Below are 26,911 nucleotides of genomic sequence, written 5' to 3' on the forward strand. Positions count from 1 at the left end.
TCCTGGAAACAGTCCTGCTTCCAACAACAACTTTCTTCGCCACTCTAGCCAGAGTGAATATAGTGCATCTGGATAGGCCTCTTTCACCAGCCTGAGTGTCACTCCGAAACTTTAGGGTAAAGTCTCTGCCACAGACCCTCCTAAAGGTGGAGATAGTTTCGGTCCAAAATCCTCAACTGGATTCGGCACCGGATCTCCTTCAAACAGCTTTAGTTATGTCAGGAACTGATAGGCGACCATCGTCCAGCCTCTCAGAAACAAAGTGTCCTTCGATGAGCAAGTAGGCCTCTCCTGAGACACCAGCCTCGTGCTCGGTATCCCCCAGACAGGTTCCCCATCGATCGGCTTCCTCCCAGGGGACGGCTGCCGAAGAGAAGTATCCACACGACACTGACCTCACTGCTGCCACCTGCCATCTGGGGGGGGGGGGGTCTGAGAGTCCCCAGACAGCAAGCATGGGCACACAGTACAGCCAGAGCTGGAACAGAGGCCTTCAATTTAGCCAAATAAACATGGTCAGAGGCAACTAATGCCCTGTACACACAATCAGTTCATCCGATGAAAACGGTCTGATGGATTTTTTCATCAGATATCCGATGAAGCTGACTTTCATCAGTCTTGCCTACACACCATCAGTTAAAAAAACGATCGTGTCAGAACGCGGTGACATAAAACACAACAACGTGCTGAGAAAAATGAAGTTCAATGCTTCCGAGCATGTGTCGACTTGATTCTGAGCATGCGTTGATTTTTAACCGATGTATTTCCCCACAGACGATCATTTTTTTCTATCGTTTTTTTAACCATCAGATCATTTTAAAACAGGTTCTAAGTTTTTTCACCGATGGGAAAATAACTGATGGGGCCCACACACGATCGGTTCGTCTGATGAAAACGATCCATCACAACGACCGTTTTCATCAGACGAACCGATTGTGTGTACGCGGCATTACTCTCTGACCCCCTCTAAATTTACAGCAGCACCTGCTATGAAAGTAGCCAGGCGCTACACTGTGTTAAGTTTTTATTAGGGCTTATGTTGAAGGTGTGGTTTCGCTGCATTTCCTTTCCTCAAATGCAGGTCAACTAAATCCAACAGATTTTATTAGAGCAGTACATATGTCAAGTCAGAGGTTGTGTTTGACTTGCTTTGGATTGCGCTGCCTTTCTCTGGATGCAGCATGTCCTACTGAGGTATATTTGAACTGTAGGCACACACCATCAAACACCTTGTTTGCCATTCAAATGTATGTGTTTGCATTCAAATACAACATGTAGCAAATGCAATGTATGAAAAGAATGTTGACAAGAGCCATTACTGTCTGTGACACTGCTGGGTTAATTTGACCTCTCTAATTCTCCTGGGAACCATTGGCACTGGTACAAAAATGTATAGGAAATACAATATTCTAAGTTGCCACCAGAAAAAGGAATAGAGAGGAAATCTTCCATTGGGGATAACTGCCTGAGGGGGAATTTATCCTTACAAATACTGCAGTTGATGACTTTTAAAAAATGGACACTTACCTGTCCAGCGCGCCTGTGATGTCGGCAGCCGAGGTGGAGCAATTGCTTGTCTCGCGGCTGCCCCTGCCACCATCTTCGGTGAAGGAATCAGGAAGTGAAGCATTGCGGCTTCACTGCCCAATTCCCTACTGCGCATGCGCGAGCGGCGCGGCCTGTCCTTACTGGTCCCCGCTCTCTCCTGGGACCAGTGTGTTTCCCAGAAGATAGCACGGTGGGGGGACGGGAGGGGACGTGACTCACGTGGGAGTCTATTCCTGGAAGTGGGTGCAGATACCTGTATTATATAGGTATCTGCACCCCCTGAAAGGTGCCAGATGTGACACCAGAGGGGAGGAGGGGTACTTTTTGTGTGGACCTCCACTTTAAGGAAAAAAAGAGGGGGGGGTGTTTGTATTGGGTAGGGTGGGTTAAGCCCCCTGTGGGAATTGTGTTTCCTGCCCCTAAATTCTTTGTATGATGGGTGGTGCATCATCGTTCCATACAGGGTACGGTACTTAGAGGTTTTTGTAGGGGAGGGGATAGAAATCTTCTATAGTGTGTGGAGAATCCTTTTTTGTTTTTTATTTTTGTCTATCATATTTTGACTACAACCCCCCTGTTTATTTAGGGAGAGTGCTACACACTAGTATTAGGTGGGATTCCCATCTCTTCAGATTTTTGTATACACAGGCACTGTGCCAGCAATGTGAGAAGTTTACATGCCAGAGAACACGCTGAGCCAACAGGTATGTGTATTTTTTTGCAAAAGAGACATTATACTGTACATGTCTCGTCTGCAATAACGAGCATGCCTACTTGCAGCTTGTGACAGTGGAACTTTAGTTCCACTTTATGTAATTGTTTTGAGAAATGGTTAAATTGATGGGGTTAGTTCCACTTTAACTGATTTTCCTTCAGACTGGGTTTACACATATGTGAATTGGATGCGTTTTATCCAATTTGCAAAACATGTGAGTGTGACAAGCTTTCAACTGAGCGGTTCACACAAGTCATGCAATATAATAATCATGCAATACAGTAACTAAATGTTACAATAGTAGAATATAACACAGTACTCCTTTTATATGCAAATAGCTAAATACACAGATATAAAACCATATAAGGGAGCCCATTTACCTGGCAAGGAATTTATATTCTCGTCAATCTAGTCCTGGGATTTACATAGCTCTGTCTAAAAGAGCAGGAGACCTGATTTTTCTCTGCTGCAGTAAATAACAGTTACAGGTCTTGTCTCTTTCCCAGCCTGTGACTGGACGGTAAGAAGAGAAGTGGCAGAGACCATTTATCTGTGATTCTGCTCTCTCTTAGGCCCCATACACACGATAGAATTTATCCGTGAATACGGTCCAGCGGACCGTTTCCGCGGATAAATCCTCTCGTGGATTTCGGCGGATTTTCATGCGATGGTGTGTACACACCATCGCATTGAAATCCACGCCGAAATCCTCTGGCGATGACGTGTCGCGCCGTCGCCGCGATTATGACGCGGCGACGTGCGCGACGCTGTCATATAAGGAATTCCACGCATGCGTCAAATCATTACGACGCATGCGGGGGATCCCTTCGGACGGATGGATTCGGTGAGTCTGTACAGACCAGCGGATCCATCCGTTGGGATGGATTCCAGCAGATGGATTTGTTGTGCATGTCAGCGAATATCCGATCTGCTGGAATCCATCCCAGGGGAGATATATCCACGGATAAAGATCCGCTGGCGTGTACACACCATAGGATCTATCCGCTGAAACCCATTTGCTGGGATTTATCTGCGGATGGATTCTATGGTGTGTATGGGGCCTTACTATCAGCATGCTCCTTGCACTTCAGTACAACTGATTGAATCCTTATGTTGCTTCTTCCTCACTCCTATTTTCCAGTAGACTACAGGAGCCTGATGGAAAAAGAAAATATGGACAGCCGCACTCCAAAAAACCTTGATGAATGAATGAATGAATGAGCTATGAGCTATGATTAACCACTTCCCGCTTGGCCGATTGTAAAATGACGTCCACAACGGACCTCTACCGATCCGGGTGGACGTCATATGACGTCCTGGGCTTTGCGGGTGGATATCTGAATGATGCCTGCAGCTAGAGGCATCATTCAGATATCCTTCTCTTGTGCCGGCGATTCTGCACAACGTAAGAATAATCATAGCGGTGGTTCCGCCGCTAGATCGTTCTTACAGGCGGCAGGAGGGGACATCCCCCCCTCCCGCCGCCATCCGGTGCTTCTCCGGGCTCTCCCGTGCCATCGGGGGCCCGGAGAATGAATCGTCCGACGCTGGCAGGAAGCATAGAGATGACTGGTGACCAGATGGTCACCAGTCATCTCTATGACTGTCGGAGGACCCGGGCGCGATGTGATGACGTCACGTCCGGGTCCCCGTAAGTAAACAAAGCCGCAATTGCGGCTGCTAAGCAACAGTAAGCATGAGATTTCATGCTTTCCAGCCTGGAGGAGAGATGTGGGGTCTTATTGACCCCGCATCTCTCCATAAAGAGTACCTGTCACACACATTCCTATTACAAGGGATGTTTACATTCCTTGTAATAGGAATAAAAGTGATAATAAAAAAAATAAAAAAATAAAAAAGTGTAAAAAAATGAATAAATATGTAAAAAAAAAAAAAAGAAAAATTTTTTTTTTTTTTAACGCCCCTGTCCCCAGTAGCTCGCACGCAGAAGCGAACGCACACGCAAGTCCCGCCGACATATGTAAACGCCGTTTAAACCACATATGTGAGGTATCGCCGCGTGCGTTAGAGTGGCAGCAACAATTCTAGCACTAGATCTCCTCTGTAAATCTAAACTGGTAACCTGTAAAAAATTTCAAAGCATTGCCTATGGAGATTTTTAAGTACCGAAGTTTGGCGCCATTCCATGAGTGTGCGCAATTTTAAAGTGTGACATGTTAGGTATCTATTTACTCGGCGTAACATCATCTTTCATATTTTACAAAAAAATTGGGCTAACTTTACTGTTTTGTTATTTTTTTAATTCATGAAACAATTTTTTTCCAAAAAAAAGGCGTTTGAAAAATGATTGCGTAAATACCGTGCAAGATAAAACGTTTCAATGACCGTCGTTTTATTCCCTAGGGTGTCTGCTAAAAAAACATATACAATGTTTGGGGGTTCTGCGTAATTTTCTAGCAAAAAAATTATGATTTGTAGGAGAGAAGTGCCAGAATAGGCCTGGTATGGATGTGTGTATAAAAGCCCTGTATGGAAGCGGTTAAGCACTAATTTATAGTGCGAAAAGACAACCATCAAGGTTTTTTGGAGTGCGGCTGTCCATATTTTCTTTTTCCATTTGTTGCCTTGTGCATTGTCAGCACCCTTGATCTCCTGAGACTACACTGATCATCCTAACACAATCCACCAGGAGCGGTAACTTTCTTTCTTACAGGAGCCTGATGCTAGGTCAAATCCTGGTACTTGCACTGCTTGCATTAAAAAAAAATGTATTATGTATTATTGAATACAGAGCTGGAGTAATTTGAGTATTGTATATCTGCCTGGAGTTCAGCTCTAAATCCTCGTTTTGGCATACTTACAATATGTGAATGCGACAGACCAAACTTCTTAAAGTGGTTGTAAACCCACTATTTGGACTTTTACCTACAGGTAAGCCTACAACATGGCTTACCTGTAGGTAAGGATAATATCTCCTAAACCTGCACGGTTTAGGAGATATTCCCCCCGCAATGCGGGCAGCGCATGCGCAGGGGGGACTCCACGGCTGAAGGACCGGCATCGCCGGACCCTGCCGATTTTAAATCTCCCGCGCGCACGCGCGGGAGTGACGTCATCGCCGCTCCAGCCAATCACAGCGCTGGAGCGGCGATACCCGGAAGACACGCCGGAGCAAGATGACATCCTGCTCGGCGTGGACCAGGTAAGTGGTACACACCTCGTTCCGAGGTAAGTATTTCATAATAGGCTAGTATGCGATGCATACTAGCCTATTATGCCTTTTGCATTGCAGGTTTGGGGGGAAAAAAAAAAAGTTTATGCGGTTTACAACCGCTTTTAAAAAGAAAAGAAGGGAGCAGAAGGGGATTTTATCCCAATTAGAACCACTGAGGTCACATGTATGTGCTCAATTTCCTTTGGAAACTCCATTAGACAAATCCCTGAGTGTGTCCCTTTCACTTCTTCTTCTCTTTTAAGACTTGCTGCTTTGTGGTGGATGTATGGTGCTGAAAGCAGCAGAATAATTTATAAAGTGCTGTGTCTACCAAGTTATAGCGTGACCCCATGTGAGCAGACAGCTGATTGTATAGACACGTACACTATATTACCAAAGGACGCCTGCCTTTACATGTACATTATATTACCAAAGGTATTGGGACGCCTGCCTTTACACGTATATTAGGGCTCGATTCACACCTATGCATGTTGCTTTTGAGTGTTTTTGCGGTGCTTGCTGCATTTTTCGACACACGTTTTTACCGCGATTTGCGTTTTTTTTTTTTTTTATATTTCCTTTTAAAAAAAAAAAACGTAAATCGCGGTAAAAACGCGGTACTTGCGTTTTGGATGCGGGTCCATTGAATTCTATTACATGCAAAATGCTGCTTTTTGCAGAAAAAAAAGTCCCCCAACCCTTTCCAAAAACGCAGAGGCACAAAAAAGCATTTATGTGAACATGTTCCATAGAAAACCATGTTAAAAAATGTCCCTGCATTTCTGCAAAATGCATCAAAAAAACGCATTAGTGTGAATGGACAGTTCACACCAAGTGCACTTCCATGCAGTTCTGTTTTTTCTGCACCAATACAGTCAGTTTCCGGTCAGTTTCTTCACCGGAAACTGACTGGAACTGACTGCACTGGTGTGAACTAGAGCCATTGGAGAAAAATAGAGAACATGTTCTCTATTTTCTCGTTGTGAGATTCTTGGCAGTTTTCCTGCCGAAAAACCTGAGAGTGTGTATACTTACCTGGTTGCTGTGGAAACCCGTGCATGCTCGAAATGACTTTGAATGTGGCATCGAATGTGACAAGCGTATACTCGTTGTACGCAATGACGTAACCACGTTCTTGCCTTTCAAGAGAACCGCGGTTCTTTTGAAAGTAGAGTCTGTACACTCGGGCGGCAAGAGATTCTTGCCAAGAATCTCGTCGGGAAAAACAACTTTTTTTTCCTGACGAGATTCTTGCCCGTGTGTACAGGGCTTCAGAATTCAGGCACCTTTGAACTTGCATAACATAAAAGCCCCGGAGAGTGTTTGAACCCCCAAAACACATTGCCTCTCTTATTCTTCTGATTATTAAATAAAAACACTCTGGACTTTCTCACCATTGCTTTTGCTTCCTTGCTGCTTTCTAAATATTCAGATTTCCGACCTCTTATATTTGGGGGTACATTAGTATTTGTGAACAGCCTCACCAAAGAATTCTATTTAGTCATTCACAACATTGGATATTCAAAGTAGGAGATTTGACATCTCTTATGCATGTACAGCAAAAAGAAAAAAAAGAAACACTTCCTTTTTTTTACATTCCAAAATTAAAAAAAACATTTTGCCTATTCACACACTTTAATCTTTGAAAGAGAGAAGTAGCTCAGAATAATTTACAGATATATAAAAAAGCAACAAATGACATTCTGTACTATACCAAAAAAGATCAGTGGCCCAGATTCAAAGAGATTTGCTCTTTTTTTGCGGAGGCACAGGGCAACGATTTTGTAGCTCCGTAAATTGCGAGGGCGCGTCGGCAATGTAAATGATCCCGCCGGGGGCTGGAATCATTTAAATTAGGCGCGTTCCCGCGCCGATCGTAAAGCGCATGCTCCGTCGGGAAACTTTCCCGACGTGCATTGCGGCAAATGACGTCGCAAGGACGTCATTTGCTTCAAAGTGAACGTGAATGGCGTCCAGCGCCATTCACGATTCACTTACGCAAACGACGTAAAATTCGAACGTCGCGACGCGGGAACGACGGGTATCCTTAGCATTGGCTGCGCCTGCTATTAGCAGGAGCAGCCTTACGCTAAGCACGCCGTACGGAAACGACGTAACTTGCGTACGCAGGGCCCGCGCAACAATTGTGAATCGGTGTTAGTATGCAATATGCGCTGATCACAATGGGAGCGCCCCCTATCGGTCAACGCAAGAATGCAGCCTAAAATCTGCGTGGCATAAGAGCCTTATGCCACGCAGATTTTAGGCTGCAGTCTGCGTTACGATGTTCCTGTATCAGGAGCATTCGTAACGCCGGAGCAAGTAAGCAATTGCGCTGCGTAACCTATGGTTACACAGGCGCAATTGCTTCTTGAATCTAGGCCAGTGTTGTTACATTTGTTTCTGTATTTTAAATATCAGTAGTTGCTGGCAGAACATTTCCCAAAGTCGAATTCAGCTCTGTATTCTTCATTATTACATGCAAGAAGTTTAAATGCCAGCAGTAACTGTATAGCAACTCAGACTTGGAAAAGGAAGAAGTACAAGAAGCCAATCTGTTGTGCTGCTTTGCTGTAAAGAAGCATGCTCAAGGGAGGACTGAACAGAATGACAGAAAGATGTCCTTTATTGTCCAGGCACGGGCCAGGGGAAGGGGCATGATTTCTGAACTGCAGCCGATAATCAGGCTATCTTCTGTGCCAGTGCTGTGTGGCAGAGCAGTGAAAATCTCAAGACTGTATGTACAGAACTTAAAAAGCGCCAATAGCTGATGTAATATTTGGAGCAGCTGAGGTTGTTCATCGCATAGTTTGCTTTTCTGAGTTAGTGCTGCACAGTGATTGTGCTTCTTCTATTGCTTTCCGCAGAAAGATTTATTTGCACAGACTCTGCACGTGGTTGTGGTACTTACTTACAAACAAATGTAATATATATATCCAAAATCATGAGGACACAAGGGCCCCCTTAATTAAAGGGCGGTGTGTGCCTCTGAAAGGCTGGATGGGCATATGACACTTATTATTTACTAAAGGAAAATCCACTTTGCACTACAAGTGCACTTGGAAGTGCAGTCGCTGTAGATCTGAGGGGAACATGCAAGGAAAAAAAAATGTTTTTGCTTGTAAATGATTGGATGATAAAATCAGCAGAGCTTCCCCTCATTTCAGATCTTCCCCTCAGATCTAAAGCGACTGTACTTCCAAGTGCACTTGTAGTGCAAAGTGGATTTGCCTTTTGTAAATCAACCCCTTTGTGAGTAAAGACTGCAAATGTACTACAATTGCCGTTATTTCTTCACTTGTGTTGCTTGCGGTGCCTCTGCACGCCAGGAGTCCAAAAAGTAAACAGAGAAATGTGTGCGGGTGGTAATCTACTACAGCCTAACATAATGTAAGTATGCCATACAGAGCAGCAAGCATCCTACCTTGTCCAGCCAGGAGCCTTGAGTGTGATATCAGGGTTCACAGAGGCGAGACCTCCTGCCAGACCTGCTGGCTCAGCAAATACCCAGATTCAGTACGAGTGGGTGAGTTCTATGAAACAGAGATAGGAGCTGCGTATAGCAGTGATGTGTGTGTGAGTGAGAGTGTGTGCGTTTATAAATTACATTTTTTCACATACTGTAGGGGAAGAAGGTGGAGATTCTTTTAAAAACCTTAAAGCGGAGCTCCACCCTAAAGTGGAACTTCCGCTCATCGGATTCCTCCCCCCCCTTCGGTGCCACAATTGGCACCTTTCAGGGGGGAGGGGGTGCAGATACCTGTCCAAATCAGGTATCTAACAAGTACTAAGTCATGTTTTTCTTGAGGATCAAATACTTATTTTACTCCCTGAACTGCAACTGAATTTATAACATTTGTATGATGTGTTTTTTTCTGGACTTTTGGTTGATATTCTGTCTCTAGCATTTAAAATACACCTTTGATAAAAATGTATAGACCCTTAATTTCTTTGCAAGTGGGCAAACTTACAAAATCTGCAGGGGGATCAAATAACAATTTTCCCCACTGTATAAGACACAAATGCAGCTCTGTTTTTATTAACACGTCTTTAAAGGGGTTGTAAAAGTAAAGGTAAGCATAGGATGCATTAAGGTGAAAAAACATCCGACGGTACCGCCCCGAACCCCCGTTTTACTTACCTCACCCCTCGAAAGTCCCGCGCGCGTCCATAGTTACATAGTTAGTCAGGTTGAAAAAAGACACAAGTCCATCCAGTTCAACCACAAAAAAAAACAAAATAAAAAACACAGTAAAATCCTATACACCCAACTCCATACCCACAGTTGATCCAGAGGAAGGCAAAAAACCCCAGCAGAGCATGATCCAATTTGCTACAGCAGGGGAAAAAATTCCCTCCTGATCCCCCGAGAGGCAATCGGATTTACCCTGGATCAACTTTACCTACAAATCTTAGTACTCAGTTATATTCTGTACATTTAGGAAAGAATCCAGGCCCTTCTTAAAGCAATCTACTGAGCTGGCCAGAACCACCTCTGGAGGGAGTCTGTTCCACATTTTCACAGCTCTTACTGTGAAAAAACCTTTCCGTATTTGGAGGTGAAATCACGTCCCTGTGATCCTCTTCGGTTTCCAGCCTGGCCGTTGATTGGCTAGGCTGGACGGATTGATAGCAGCGCAGCCATTGGCTGGCGCTGCTGTCAAACACATCCGATGACGCGGCACGCCGGGGGGGCGGGGCCGAGTGATACAGTCGGCCGGTAATGCCCGCCGCTGTATCACGGGAGCGTGCCCGCAAAAGCTTTCCACCATGCAAGCTCGCTCGCATGAAGGTGGAAAGCTCTTGCGAGGAGGAGCCGAGACAGCCGCCGAGGGACCCCAGAAGACAGGGTTCGGGGACACTCTGTGCAAAACGAGCTGCACAGTGGAGGTAAGTATAACATGTTTGTTATTTTCCCCCCAAAAATTTTTTAGTGTTCTTTAACCACTTAAGGACCGCCTCATGTAAATATACGTCAGCAGAATGGCACGGACAGGCACATGCACTTACCTGTACGTCCTCTGCTTGACGTGGGTCGGGGGTCCGATCGGGACCCCCCCCCCGTACATGCGGCGATCGGTAAGCCTCGGGGAGCGATCCGGGACAACGGCGCGGCTATTCGTTTATAGCCGCTCTGTCGCGATCGCTCCCCGGAGCTGAAGAACGGGGAGAGCCGTATGTAAACACGGCTTCCCCGTGCTTCACTGTGGCGGCGTATCGATCGAGTGATCCCTTATATAAGGGAGACTCGATCGATGACGTCAGTCCTACAGCCACACCCCCCTACAGTTGTAAACACACACAAAGTGAACCCTAAATGTTACAGCGCCCCCTGTGTTTAACTCCCAAACTGCAACTGTCATTTTCACAATAAAGAATGCAATTAAATGCATTTTTTGCTGTGAAAATGACAATGGTCCCAAAAATGTGTCAAAATTGTCCGAAGTGTCCGCCATAATGTCGCAGTCATGAAAAAAATCGCTGATCGCCGCCATTAGTAGTAAAAAAAAAAAAAAAAAAAAAATGCAATAAAACTATCCCCTATTTTGTAAACGCTATAAATTTTGCGCAAACCAACCGATAAACGATTATTGCGATTTTTTTTACCAAAAATAGGTAGAAGAATACGTATCGGCCTAAACTGAAAGAAAAAAAAATGTTATATATGTTTTTGGGGGATATTTATTATAGCAAAAAGTAAAAAATATTGCATTTTTTTCAAAATTGTCGCTCTATTTTTGTTTATAGCCCAAAAAATAAAAACCGCAGAGGTGATCAAATACCACCAAAATAAAGCTCTATTTGTGGGGAAAAAAGGACGGCAATTTTGTTTGGGAGCCACGTCGCACAACCGCGCAATTGTCTGTTAAAGCGACGCAGTGCCGAATTGTAAAAACCCCTTGGGTCATGTAGCAGCATATTGGTCCGGCCCTTAAGTGGTTAAATATTGGTAGATATTGCAATGAAAGCTGATTTTGTTGTTTTATCTTGAATCAGGCAATTCATCTGATCTTGTTGTTTTTGGCTAGAGTTCTGCTTTAACGTAAAACAAAAGCCTGACAGAAGGAATACAGGCATGAACATCCTTCAGCTTTGCATGATTTGGCCCCCTATTTCCAGGACACAGTACAATTTACTACAGACTGTAATTTCTGCATTGATTCACAATTGCTGTGACAGCGAGACTGGGTTACATCATATTAAGTCATGGGATTGAGCCGCCATCGCCCCCCGAGGCTTAAGCTCTGTGCTTGCTTTCACGCTGACAGAGTACAAGGCAAACTTTTCATGACCTCGGTAAATAATGGTGACAGCAGGGGCTCATGGGATACATGTCCCAGAGTAATCCAGACAGAGTGGGACAAACTTATAATGATGAAGATGCTCCGACATTTTATGCGTAGATCTGGGAGAGGTCTCTCTTCTAGCGGATCTGAATGAGAATTTGATTAGCCAGATCTTCATTGTTCTTGAGACCTGTGTCTGGACTTCAAATTTGAATTTGTACTCAGCAACTCATCTGAGAAAAAAAATAATAAACATGCATCGTGGCCTAAATAGAACAGTTAGCCTTCATCTCATGTAGAAGAGCTTTCCCTCATTTACTAACCTCTGCAGCAACTGTGGGCCAGATTCAGGTAGAAGAGCGGCGGCGTAACGTATCCTAGATACGTTACACCGCCGCAAGTTTTCATCGCAAGTGCCTGATTCACAAAGCACTTGCGATGAAAACTATGCCGGCGGCCTCCGGCGTAAGCCCGCGTAATTCAAAGGGGCGTGTGCCATTTAAATTAGGCGCGCTCCCGCGCCGGACCTACTGCGCATGCTCCCTTTTGAATTACCCGCCGTGCTTTGCGCGTAGTGACGTCATTTTTTCGAACGGCGACGCGCGTAACGTAATTCCGTATTCCCGGACGGCTTACGCAAACGACGTTAATTTTTAAATTTCGACGCGGGAACGACGGCCATACTTTATACAGCACATACGTGTGCTGTGTAAAGTTAAGGCACCCAAAACGACGACTAACTTTGCAACGGGAAACTAGACTAGCGGCGACGTAGCGAACGCGTGGATCGCCGTAACTCCTAATTTGCATACCCGACGCTGGTTTACGACGCAAACTCCCCCCAGCGGTGGCCGCGGTACTGCATCCTAAGATCCGACAGTGTAAAACAATTACACCTGTCGGATCTTAGGGATATCTATGCGTAACTGATTCTATGAATCAGTCGCACAGATACTCTGAGAGATACTCCGTCGTATCTCCTTTGTGAATCTGGCCCTGTATTTGCAAAGTGCACAGTCTATTTGCCTTTAGTAAATCAATCCCTAGGTGAATATTCTGAACTACACCAGCCTGTATAAGAAATACCCAAAGAGCAAAATTGAAGTTTAGAGGTGCAAGAAAATCAATAAAAATCAGAATTACAAAAAATATCTATTTTATTTCATAAACATAATTAAAAAAGAAATAATTGAAAAAGGGAGCCCCTGTGGTCACAATACAAAATAATGGTTGCCTCTACATGTTTCACCACAATCATGGCTTCTTCTGTTCTTCTGGAGCTTTTTTACAAAAAAATTATAATAAATTACATTTTACATTTTAAAATTTAAAATTTTAATACATTTAAAATTTTAAAATGTATTTTATTATATTTTTTTGTTTTAGTGGTATTGTACTAAGGTCCTACAAAAGCTCCTGAAGAAGCCACGATTGTGGTGAAACACGTAGAGGCAACCATTCTTTTGTATTGTGACCACAGGGCTCTACCCCCCCCTTTTATAATTATTTATGTTTTAATTATGTTTATGAAATACAATTTATATCTTTTGTAATTCAGATTTTTATTGATTTATTTTCTTACACCTCTAAACTCCAATTTTGCTCTTTGGGTATTTCTTGTACTATTCCAATGTTAAATTTACACCAGCCTGTAGTTCTCAGGAGCACAGGGTGGCAAGAGATACTACGTTGTCACCCTATGTCAGTATCATAGGTGTCCACAGCCTATTGCGTTAGGGTCAGGGGTCAAGTCCTGGGGAAAAAAGTGTGGGAACTCCCACCCAAGACCCACTCCCCCACAAAAAAAAAAAAAAAAATGATACGCTCATATGCATAATTACTAAACCGCATGGTTTTTTTCTTTTCGATCTACTGTACCTTTGTAATCCTTTATGTTACTGGCCGCTTCCTGTATATGGATTCATCGGGTAGTGTGCGGGTATTCCGTCACTTCCTTGATGCTGCAATGTCTCCTGGGAGCTTTTGTCATTGTTCCCAGGAGACATTGCGGAGGTCTGCCGCTGAGTAGCCCTGGTTATCGTGGTCAGTATAGAGAGGGCATACAGTAAGTGGAAGTTTCAGGGAGGTTTTTTTTACAGTTTAGAGGGGGGCAGATTACACAGCACAAGCACTCTGCTGTTTAATCTGCTTTAAAGGTCAACGATCAACGGCTCTTCCTGTTTACATCGTGATCAGCCGTGGTTGGACATGGCTGATCACGTGGTAAAGAGCCTCCGCCGGAGGCTCTTTACCGAGATCGGAGATGCCGGGTGTCAGACTGACACAGGCGTGCGCCGGCATGTAATCCTGCAGGACCTCAATAGATGTCCAGTCAGGATTTCACAACCACTTCCCGGACATCAATTGACTATTGACCGGGCGAGAAGTGGTTAAGCACTTCCTGTCATGAGGAGGAAATTGTCTCCCAATGGTGCACCTGTGCTGTCACCTATCACACATACCCCTGGTGGAGACTATAAGTGGCTGTGCCAACACATTGTGTGGGCATGGTCCACAATTGTCACTGTCAGGAAGCGGATTCAGAGAATTAGGTAACACTTCACCAAAATCTACAGATTTTTTTCCAAAATTCAGGGAAAATAAAAGTCTTGATTTTACTTTTATTGTTATTATGTTGTGGCTGAGAGCAAAAATCTTAAAAAATATATATATTACTTAATCTCTGACTGAATCACTCCTGTCATGAAAGAAAATTATTCGTCAAGTCCTAAGGGGTTAAAGAGTAACTGGAAACAACAAAGCCAATCAGAGCGCTCACATGTCTGATGCCTCAGCAGTTGGGAAACATGTTCTTGTTAATAGTAATTTATGTGGATTGTTTCGCTCTTTTTCAGGATAAAGCTGCAGATTTTCCTGAAAGGTTTATGGTGCGGAAGGCACCGGTGGTTGCTCAGGTTAATTAAAGAGCATTTCATGGCAGAGAAGATCCGACTTCTCCTGTGGATTTGGCAGCAGGTCAAAGAATTTCATTCATCAGCGGAAAGAGGAAATTTTGTAACATAAATTAACGTGGCAGGTGAGATTGGAAACAATAGTTGGATAACCCTTTCTGGACCGCACATGAGAAACACTGGAGGGGTCTCACAGCTGCTGAAGAAGGAACTAAAACTCAATGCGTGACTTCACTACCAGTTTCATTTCTGATTTGCTGTATATTATATATTCAACAAAACTGGTCCAAAAAGATCAGTACACCCACTCTTCAAGTACCACCACTGCGCCAAAAGTAACCTAAGAGCTGGTTTACACAGGGGCGACTCGTCAGGCGACTCAACCACCTGACAAGTCCCGTTCTGTTCAATGGAACTGTTCTAATAGGAGAGACTCAAGTCGCTCCGACTTAGAAAAAGGTTCTTGTACGACTTTGGGGGTGACTCGGGGCGACTTGCATTGACTTCAATACAGAAGTCATTTTGCAACTCGCCTCTGAAGTCGTCTTGAGATCGCCTTGACGAGTCGCCCCAAAGTCGTGCCGCCCCTGTGTGAACCGGGTCTTAATTTTACCACAGCTGCTACTTTAAATGAATCAAATACAAATAAGCATTTACAATGTAAACTAAAGTAAATAGTAGCGCTAAACTGTAGAAATAAATAAACCCAGTGACAGGTGATAGTGATCAACACAAAAACATAAATAAACAACAAAAAATAAAGTTTGTACAAAAATAGTCCATAAATGTGACTGGATTGTCTCAAACAAGGAAAGCTGAATATATCCTGATGTGAGATCTTCAAAACTTCAACCACATCGTGTGCACTCAGTGGGCCAGATTCATCAATAGATACGACGGCGGATCTCCTGATCCGCCGTCGTATCTGTGAGAGCCGACGGTCGGATCTGTGAGATCCCACGGTCGGAGCTATGCGACTGATTCATAAGAATCAGTTCCGCATAGATCTCCCTTAGATCCGACTGGTGCAAGTGACTTACACCAGTCGAATCTTAGGCTGTAATCTCCCGCCGGCCGCTAGGTGTCGTCGCTTTTTTTTCAACGTCGCATATGCAAATGAGGAGAACCGCCGATTCACGTCCGTACGCCCGCCCGTCGCTCTTTTTCAACGTTGTTTGCGTTCGGCGGAGAGCTACCCCTGCTAATATGAGGGGTAGCTAATGTTAAGTATGGCCGACGTTCCTGCGCCGAGTTTTACATTTTTTACGTTGTTTACGTAAGTACGTCGGGAATACGGATGGCCGTAAGTAACCTAGCCGCCGAAAACAATGACGTCCTAGCGACGTCATTTGGAGCATGCAATGACGTCCTAGCGACGTCATTTGGAGCATGCGCACTGGGCTTTGCATGCGCAGTTAAACCGGCGCGGGAACGCGCCTGATTTAAATTGTACACTCCCCCTAGCCGCGGAATTTGCATTCCGCCGGGGGGAGTTACGATCCGACGGTGCAATTTGCGAGGTAAGTGCTTTATGAATCATGCACTAGCCTCGCTAAATTGCACCGGCGGATCGTAAAACAGGTAGATCTTGCGGATCTAAAGATCCGCTGAGCTACATGAATCTGGCCCAGTGTCTCCACTCCCCTTTAGTTAAAAACTCACCAAATGACGATGCCTTGCACTCTCATGCTCGACAAAACAGCATTAACCCTTACAGGGTTAGATATCCACCCATATCCAGATGTGACACGCGATATCGTGGACTCTTGCTGATGGAAACACACAATCCATTCCACAAAATTGTAATGATCGATTTTGCTTTTAAATGTCCTTATTTCATCTGAGAAATTCTCACTTCCTGTTCTTCTGTCTGTAACTACACGCAGTAATGGGAGGCTTTCTCCCTGGTGTGGGGGCGAGCAGGAGTGTCAGGACGCCCACTAACACACAGCTCCTTTCTCTATCTGCAAAGTAGAGAGTGTCCTGACCCTCCTGCTCACCCCCTCCCCCCTCAAGAGGCTTTCTCCACACCAGAAGAAATAAGGACATGTAAAAGCAAAATGGAAGGATGAGGTAAGTGAAGGAGGACTGCACTAAGGTAAAGGAAGCTATTTAGGGAAAATTTTTTTACCTTTACAACCCCTTTAAAATGAAGAAAAACACTGTGATAATTGAATCCCTTTTTAATATTGGCAAGGTGTTCTGCCACAGGGATTTTGAGGAGTCTCTTGGTCCTCCCCACATAAAATAACCTGCATGGGCACCACAGTAATGTGATAAATTCTTCTATAGAAAAAGATTCATCATCACTATTCGTGACACTCCTCATGCCCCTATTGCTGGTCTGGACGTGGCTGTACGACAACTAGTTTTTAACGCTTGACGCTATATCGGAAGTGACGCTAGGAGGATCACGACCTTTCGCTGTGAGATTCAGTTCACCTATGCTGTGTCCACTGAGACCACATTACACCAGTACTTGCTGCTGTAAGTGGATGCCTCTAGGTTTCATTGATTTGAGCTTATGTGAGTACAATGTTTGAAGCTGTTTTAACCACTTAAGCCCCGGACCATTTGGCTAGTCAAAGACCAGGCCACTTTTTGTGATTCGGCACTGCGTCGCTTTAACTGACAATTGTGCGGTCGTACAAGGTGGCTCCCAAACAAAATTGACGTAGTTTTTTCCCACAAATAGAGCTTTCTTTTGGTGGTATTTGATCACCTCTGCGGTTTTTATTTTTTGTGCTATAAACAAAAATGGAGCGACACTTTTGAAAAAAATTCAATATTTTTTCTTTTTGCTATAATAAATGTCCCCCAAAAATATATAAAAAAATGTTTTTTTCCTCAGTTTAGGCCAATATGTATTCTTCTACATATTTTTGGTAAAAAAACATTGCAATAAGCGTATATTGATTGGTTTGCGCAAAAGTTATAGGCCCGGGTTTCACAGACATCGGCGCATATATATGCCGCCGTAGCGTATCTCTTTTACGCTACGCCGACGCAACGCAGAGATGCAAGCATGGAATTCACAAAGCAAATGCTCCCAACATTGCGCTGGCGTAACTAAATTCGTAGGCATAAGCCAGCCTAATTCAAAGTAGGTATAAGTGGGCGTGATTCATTTAAATGAAGCGTGACCCCATGCAAATGATGGGCCGAACGAACGGCGCATGCTCCGTCCCGTGGACGCATCCCAGTGCGCATGCTCAGAATCACGTCGAAAATACTCCCTAAGATACGTCGAATCACTGCCTACGACGTGAACGTAACCTACGCCCAGCCCTATTCACGTACTACGTAAACAACGTAAATAACGACGGCTGTGTTCCCTGGTGCAGCCATTTGCATTGATGCTGCTTACTTACACCTGCTTTATGAGTTGTAACTTTATGGCGGACGTACGACTTACGTAAACCACGTATATTAATGCGCCGGGCGCAAGTACGTTCGTGAATCGGCGCATCTCACTCATTTGCATATTCGATTTGTAAATCAATGGGAGCGCCCCTTGCGGCCAGCGTAAATATGCGCCCACGATACGACGGCGTAGGAAACTTACGTTGGTCGGATGAAGCCTTTTTACAGGCATATCTTGCTTTCAAAGTCAGGCGCAGAGATACGACGGCGCATATGTGCACTTACGCGGCATATCTTAAGATACGTCGGCGTAAGTGCTACTTGAATCCGGGCCATAGTGTCTACAAAATAGGGGATAGTTTTATGGCATTTTTATGAATATTTTTTTTTTACTAGTGATGACGGCGATCAGCGATTTTTATCATGACTGCGACATTATGGCGGACACATCGGACACTTTTGAGGCCATTTTTGGGACCACTGTAATTTTTACAGCGATCAGTGCTATAAAAATGCACTGATTACTGTAAAAATGACACTGGCAGTGAAGTGGTTAACCTGTAGGGGGCACTGAAGGGGTTAAGTGTGAACTAGGGAGTGCTTCCAACTGTTAGGGGGCGTGGCTTGCCGTGGCATGTCACTGATCGTTGTTCCCGATGACTGGGAACAGACGATCAGTGACATGTTACTAGGAAGAACGGGGAGATGTTGTGTTTACACTGACATCTCCCTGTTCTTCAGCTCTGTGACCAGATGGCGGGACACCGGCGGACATCAAGTCCACGGGTCCCGTGGGCACAGCCACGGAGCTCGCGACAGGGTCGCAAGCGCGACACTGCCAGCGCGTGCACGACCACTAGGGCGGCATGAGAGTGCAAGGCATCGTCATTTGGTGAGCTTTTGACCAAAGGGGAGTGGAGACAGTGGGCCAGATTCATGAAGGGATACGACGGCGGATCTCCTGATCCGCCGTCGTATCTCTGAGATCCGACGGTCGGATCTATGCGACTGATTCATAAGAATCAGTTCCGCATAGATCTCCCTTAGATCCGACTGGTGTAAGTGCCTTACACCAGTCGGATCTTAGGCTGCAATCTACCGCCGGCCGCTAGGTGTCGTCGCGTTTTTTTAAGCGTCGGATATGCAAATGAGGAGAACCGCCGATTCAAGTCCGAACGCCCGCCCGTCGCTTTTTTTTTACGTCGTTTGCGTTCGGCTTTTTCCAGCAGATAGTTACCCCTGCTATATGAGGGGTAGCTAATGTTAAGTATGGCCGTCGTTCCCGCGCCGAGATTCAAATTTTTACGTCGTTTGCGTAAGTCGATCGGGAATACGGATGGCCGGAATTTACGTAGCCGCCGAAAACAATGACGTCCTAGCGACGTCATTTGGAGCATGCGCACTGGGAAATTTCGCCGGCAGCGCATGCGCTGTTAAATCGGCGCGGGAACGCGCCTGATTTAAATTGTACACTCCCCCTAGCCGTGGAATTTGCATTCCGCCGGGGGAGTTACGATCCGACGGTGCAATTTTCGAGGTAAGTGCTTTGTGAATACTGCACTGCACCGGCGGATCGTAAATCACATAGATTACGCGGATCTAAAGATCCGCTAATCTATGTGAATCTAGCCCACTGAGTGCACACGGTGTGGTGAAAGTTTTGAAGATCTCACATCAGGATATATTCAGCTTTCCTTGTTTGAGACAATCCCTCCTCATCAACATACTAAAGAAATTTGAAAATAAAGGTTTCTCTTTTCATTACATATCGTATTTTAGACCTGGTGTTTTAACCACTTCAGGCCCGGGCCAATTTTGACACTTTGTTTCTACATGTAAAAATCATAATTTTTTTGCAATTTTTTGCTAGAATATCACAAAGAACCCCCAAACATTATATATGTTTTTTTCTTGCCGGCCTGCCGCAGTATAATGACGGTGGCTGGTCGGCAAGTGGTTAAAGCGAAACCTAAACTCAACTTTCCTTCAATGGTCCCTATCCCTCACTGGCGCTGACATCTTCTGGGTGCCGGTCTTTAGCCATTCTCATTGGCCAGTGCAGGATAATGTCACACCTGTGCATTAGTCAGTTATCCCACTGTTCTGTCAAAACAGCCAACTCGTCAAAATCTCCAACCACATCACTTCTGGTGACTCTCCAGCATCAGTAATTGGAGATTTTGAGGAGTTTGCTGTTTTGACACTACACCAGCAGCGAATACACAATGGTGCACGATATAATGAGCTGAAATGGTTAGTCCTGCTAGTAAACAACAACATGGCCGCCTCCAAGGCAACGATAACTTTTTCCTCCTTAACTGCTGTTCTGTCAAAACAGCCAGCTCGTCAAAATCTCCATTTACTGATGCTGGAGAGTAACAGGAAGTGACGTGGTTGGAGATTTCGACGAGTTGGCTATTTTGACAGAATACGGGCACACTGGGACCTTGCCAGTGATGTAAACTGAGTTGCACATGCACAGCTAAGTTTACATGCCAGATAACGTTGGAAGGTGTATTTTTTTTGCGTGTCTCTTCTGCAATAAACAGCCTGCCAGTTTGCAGTTTCTGAAAGTATAACTTTAGTTCTGCTCAAAATATATACATCCTGTAGACCAGGGTTTATCAACCGCGGTTCTGGGGGACCCTAGGAAATCATTAGAAGTCCCCGGGGGTTCTGCCGCAAATCCACTTTGTGGCAGATGTATATCAGCCCTATGTTTTTTCCAATACACTGAAAGTGAGTACTGTCAGCTTGCATATATATCTGGTGCCTCCTCTGTAGTTCTGGCTCCTGTGAGCTCAGAGGGTGGTTCCAGGAGTGGAGAGCAGGAGCATATCACTGAACTAAGAGGTGAGATGCTGTGTATAGGGTGAGATGCTCTGTATGGCAACACTGAATTCAGACTGCAGAGAGTGGGATCATGTGGCTGAAACAGTAGGGGGCATCCTCTGTATGGCAGTGCTGATTTCAAACTGCGGAGAGGGGGAGCAGAGAGTGGGAGCACATGGCTGAATGTAGCAGGAGGTGACATCCTTTGTATGGCAGCGCTGACTGCAGAGAGTGAGAGCATATGGCTGGATCAGACTGAATATAGCAGGAGGTGAAATGATTAATAGCTTTATGGTATGCCACACCACAACGCTATTATGATCTCACTTCCTGCTATATTGAGTCTGATCCAGCCACGTGCTCCTGCTCTCTGCTCCCCCTCTCCGCAGTCTGCTTTCAGCACTGCCATACACAGGATGTCACTTCCTGCATCAGTGACAAGCTCCCACTCTCTGCTCACTCTCTCCGCAGTCTACATTCAGCACTGCCATACACAACATATCACCTTCTGCTTCGGTGATGTGCTCCAGCTCTCTTTATTACTCCCAGCGCCTCCCTCTGAGTTCACAGGAGCTGCAACTACAGAGAAAGTATTGGGTATCAATGACGGTACTTATTGTCAGTGTGCACTGAACACATTGGGTGAATATACATGCACAACAATGTTGATTTGCGGTGGAACATCTATATGTGCTTGGAAGCTGTTATGCTTATCATATAATTTGTTTAACTCACCGTTGTTTGTATCATTTTGTTGGGGCAATATACTTACTGGGCCAGATTCACAAAGAGATACGACGGTGTATCTACAGATACACCATCTTATCTCTGACTTACACTGGTCCTATCTATGCGCCTGATTCATAGAATCAGATACGCATAGATAGGGCTCGATCCGACAGTGTTACAATGTGTTACACTGTCGGATCTTTTTTTCAATTTAAAAATGGCGCCGGGGGCGTTCCCGCTGATTTACGATAAATAATATGTAAATCAGCGAGATACGCAAATTCACGAACGTACGCGGACCCGTCGCAGTGTTCTTACGTCGTTTCCGTAGCGTTTTTCCATCGTATACTTACCCCTTCTTTTATCAGGCGCAGCCAATGTTAAGTATAGCCGGCGTTCCCGCGTCGAATTTGAATTTTCCTACGTCGTTTGCGTACGCCGATTCACGAACACGCGCGTCGCAAGTCCCGCTCACGTCGCAACCACTGACGTCCTAGTGACGTCAGTGGGAGCAATGCACGCCGGGAAATTCCCCGGACGACGCATGCGCATTTAAATCGGCGCGGGAACGCGCCTGATTTAAATAGTACACTCCCCTAGCCGCGGAATTTGAATTCCGCCGGGGGATTTAGGATCCGCCGTCGCAAGTTTGGAGGTAAGTTGTTTGTGAATTAGCCACTTGCCTCCTAAACTTGCAGATCTTAATTCACGTAGATCGAGCGGATCTATAGATCCGCTGAGCTACGTGAATCTGGCCCACTGTATATATAGTAATAATATCAATAGGCAATGACATGTTTGCTTATCACAAGAGTAGACTCTTTGCCCTGCTTAGTGCTGTACAGTGGCTGTGCTTTACTGCTTTTCTCCCTGAACGATATTCTCCCACTATGGCCGAAGATTGTACAATATCCTGGTATAATTGGGTTTATGATTAATCCTCAGTACTCATTTAGGCTGCATTCACACCTAGGCATTTTTACGCCCGACGCTATTGCAGCCTGAAATACGCTGGAGGGGTGATTTAACATTGTCGGCTATGGAGATGGTTCACATCTCCACGCTGAACACCGAAACGCCGTACGCCTGAAGCTCAAAACAAGTCCCGGACCCTTTTTTTCAGGCGGCTTTCAGCGTTCGGCATAGCCGACAATGTTAAATCACCCCTCCGGCGTATTGTAGGCTAAAAAACGGCGCGTTTTGTCGGGGCAAATCGCGGGACAAAATGCTGCAATTTGTCGCGGCACATTCGCCTCAGGCTCGGTTCACATTGCTGCGACTTGGGATCAAACTTGTGAGACCACAAGTCGCATGACATGTGAAATTCAATGTTAGTCAATGAGAACTGTCTTAATTAACACTACTGAAGTCTCTCCTACTTTATAAAAGGTTCTTCTACTACTTGAAGGCAACTTCTTGCCCAACTTGTGCCCAACTTGTGACTTTAATGGAAGTCCCCTCCAGGTCGGATCCTCATCTATATTGATGTCATTTGGATCCAACATTACAGGAAGATTACCCAGGTATTCCTTCAAAGTCGCATCAAGTCGCTAGCAAATTGCCTGGCAATGTCGCATCATAGGTCGCGGCAGTGTGAAACTTGGTGTTGGTAATGAATGTTTTCACACACAGGGGAACAATTTACAAACACACATATGAAGTACAGAAATAAAAGTATGGAACAGCAATCATGCAACAATGTCACCAACAGTATCAAAAAAGACTCAGGAAAATGTTACAATGATTAGTCACAGAGAGTCCCCCCTAGACTGACATGTGTAATCTGAGTTCACACCTCACCAGCTTTGCAAGTGTCGCCCTGAAGTGCCGCTAAGTGCTGGCATGGGTGGCAGCACCTCTTGCCAGGTAAGAGGGTGAAGGCTGGTTTGGCTGGAGAGACTAGCAGTTCTATTGAAGTGACAGAAAACAGAGGAGGTGAGGGGCAGCAAGAAAGAGAGGTAGAGGGGCAGCGAGAAAGAGAGGCAGAGGGACAGCAAGAAGGAGAGGCAGAGGGACAGCGAGAAAGAGAGGCAGAGGGACAGCGAGAAAGAGAGGCAGAGGGACAGCGAGAAAGAGAGGCAGAGGGACAGCGAGAAGGAGAGGCAGAGGGGCAGCAAGAAGGAGAGGCAGAGGGGCAGCAAGAAGGAGAGGCAGAGGGGCAGCAAGAAAGAGAGGCAGAGGGGCAGCAAGAAAGAGAGGCAGAGGGACAGCGAGAAAGAGAGGCAGAGGGACAGCAAGAAAGAGAGGCAGAGGGACAGCAAGAAAGAGAGGCAGACAGACAGCAAGAAAGAGAGGTAGAGGGGCAGCGAGAAAGAGAGGCAGAGGGACAGCGAGAAGGAGAGGTAGAGGGGCAGCAAGAAGGAGAGGCAGAGGGGCAGCAAGAAAGAGAGGCAGAGGGACAGCAAGAAAGAGAGGCAGAGGGACAGCGAGAAAGAGAGGCAGAGGGACAGCAAGAAAGAGAGGCAGAGGGACAGCAAGAAAGAGAGGCAGACAGACAGCAAGAAAGAGAGGCAGAGGGACAGCAAGGAAGCGAGGTAGAGGGACAGCAAGAAAGAGAGGAAGAGAGGTAGAGGGACAGCGAGGAAGAGAGCCAGAGGGACAGCAAGAAAGAGAGGCAGAGGGACAGCAAGAAAGCAAGGTAGAGGAACACCAAGATAGAAGGTAGAGGAACACCAAGACAGAAGGGAAGAGGAACCACAAGACAGAGGGGTAGAGGAACACCAAGACAGAGGGGTAGAGGAACACCAAGACAGAGGGGTAGAGGAACACCAAGACAGAGGGGTAGAGGAACACCAAGACAGAGGGGTAGAGGAACACCAAGACAGAGGGGTAGAGGGACACCAAGACAGAGGGGTAGAGGGACACCAAGACAGAGGGGTAGAGGAACACCAAGACAGAGGGGTAGAGGGACACCAAGACAGAGGGGTAGAGGGACACCAAGACAGAGGGGTAGAGGAACACCAAGACAGAGGGGTAGAGGAACACCAAGACAGAGGGGTAGAGGAACACCAAGACAGAGGGGTAGAGGAACACCAAGACAGAGGGGTAGAGGAACACCAAGACAGAGGGGTAGAGGAACACCAAGACAGAAGGGTAGAGGAACACCAAGACAGAGTGGCAGCAAAGAAAGAGAGACACACAGACCTGACCTGTTATTTTTCTGCAGTTGTATCCTGGAGCTGACAGAAGCCTCTGACTCTCCTCACAGAGCACAACAGCTGCCATCTGGAGCCTCCCCCCTCCTCCAAAGGCCAACGTCACAAGAGTCCTAAACCAATGGCGAGAGAAGCAGGCTAATCCCACAAACTGTCCCTGAGTTGAGTTGCCTGTCAGGGACACAGAATGAAACAGTGGGAAGTTCAGCAAATCACACAAGCAGTCCAGTGCATCAGACTGCCTGCATGCTGGTGTGGCGGAAGCAAAAACAAGAAAAAGGAAATAACTGAGAACACAAAATAAACATGCTATGAGAGCAAGAACTTTAACCCATTCACTACTTGAAGGCACAAAAGGATTAAGGGCCATATCCTCAAAAGAGATACGACGGCGTATCTACTGATACGCCGTCGTATCCCTGTTTCTATCTTTGGAACTGATCCACAGAATCAGTTTCCAAGAGATAGACAGAAGATCCGACATGTGTAATTGAATTACACTGTCGGATCTTAAGGATGCAATTCTAGGCCGGCCGCTAGGTGGCGAGGCCATTGCGGCTGGCGTAGAATATGCAAATGAACACTTACGGCGATCCACGAACGCTCCGACGGGCCCGTCGCTCTAAATCTACGTCGTTTACGTCGAGTTACGCCGTGTAAAAATAGGGCTGAGTCCTATTTGACTAAGCCCTATTAAGTATGGCCGTCGTTCCCGCGTCGAAAATTCAAACTCTACGTCGTTTGCGTAAGACGTCCGTGAATGGCGCTGGACGCCATTTACATTACCGTCTAAGCAAATGACGTCGGAGCGACGTCTGTTAGCGCAATGCACGTCGGGTAAGTTACCCGACGGAGCATGCGCAGTACGTCCGGCGCGGGAGCGCGCCTAATTTAAATGGGACTCGCCCCATTAGATTCGGCACGCCTTGCGCCGGACACATTTAAGTTGCACCGCCGCAAATTTCAAGGTAAGTGCTTTGTGGATCGGGCACTAACTTGGACAATTTGCGGCAGTGTAACTTAAATGGGAAAAGTTAAGTTACGCCTGATATTTGTGGATCTGGCCCTAAGTGACTACTTTATCCACACTGCTTTTCTACATACACATGTAGCGCTACCCCAGTAAGGTCTGCTGGTAATTGTGGTTCGTCTCCCACCCTGCACAGCCAGGCACACAAATTTTCAGTCACAGCGAGTCAAGAAGCAGTCTTGCGACTTTATTTTTTTATTCGGGGAATAGAACTTGGATGGGGATAGGGTACATATGTAATGCAAAGCCCTCAGCCTGATTTTGAGGGACTGTCCCTGATTTGGAGCAATGTCCCTCTGTCCCTCATACCTCCTCATTTGTCCCTCATTTTCATTTTTTTATCTATCAAAAAGTGATTTTCCAGTGATTTTCATCTGATTTCTAAGTTGCTGCATTTGTAAATTCTAAAAGCCAATATAAAGGAACAGTAGTAAAAAAAAAAAGCACTTGTGGGTTTAACCAATCTTTTTTTGTACACTTCTGCTTTAAGGGGGTGTGGCAAGGGGTGTGTCCTATGCCTGCATACTTTTGCTGATAGGTGTCCCTCATTCCCATCTCAAAAGTTGGGAGGTATGGTAATGCCCACTTGATTAAAGAAAATTGGTAGGGATTTAACTATATACACTCCAGTATATAGATATATCCTCTTTTCCTCGACCTCCAGCGCATACACTTGCTTGCTGACTATCACTCCCAGGACCAGCTAGCACTGAACACTGGTTCTGTTAGGCCCAAAAGCAAAAGTACCTTTGCAGGCAGTGGCCCAGATTCAAGAAGCTGTTGCGGTTGCGCGGCACAATAGCTGTTTTGCTCCCGCGTAGCGAATGCCCCTGATTCAGGAACATCGCTACGCGGACTGCAGCCTAGGATATGACAGACATAAGCCTTCTTATGCCTTCATATCTCAGGCTGCATTCTTGCGTTGGCCGCTAGGGGGCGCGGCCATTGTGATCGGCGTATAGTATGCAAATTGCATACTACCACCGATTCACAAAAGTTGCGCGGGCCCTGCGCACGCAAGGTACGGAGTTTCCGTACGGCGACTTTAGCGCAAGGTTGCTCCTGCTGTAGCAGGGGCAGCCGATGCTAAAATATAGCCGCCCTTCCCGCTCGTGAAATTTAAATTTCACGTCGTTTACGTAAGTGAATCGTGAATGGCGCTGGA

At 45.7% G+C, this 26,911-nt stretch overlaps 1 protein-coding gene across 2 annotated transcripts in view; it reads right to left on the reverse strand.

Moving 5' to 3' along the window:
* The window catches only part of ADA2 (adenosine deaminase 2), a 58,644-nt gene extending 33,710 nt beyond the window's left edge, over nucleotides 1-24,934 (reverse strand). Inside the window, exon 1 of one of the 2 annotated variants that reach the window (XM_040345329.1) lies at nucleotides 24,711-24,934. The gene's annotated coding sequence lies outside the window, so the exon portion shown is untranslated. The remainder of the gene's footprint in view (nucleotides 1-24,710) is intronic. The other variant, XM_040345328.1, reaches the window with a different exon arrangement.
* Nucleotides 24,935-26,911: the final 1,977 nt, after the last annotated feature.

The sequence above is a fragment of the Rana temporaria genome, chromosome 3, assembly GCF_905171775.1.
Source record: "Rana temporaria chromosome 3, aRanTem1.1, whole genome shotgun sequence".
In the NCBI taxonomy this organism is placed as follows: domain Eukaryota; kingdom Metazoa; phylum Chordata; class Amphibia; order Anura; family Ranidae; genus Rana; species Rana temporaria.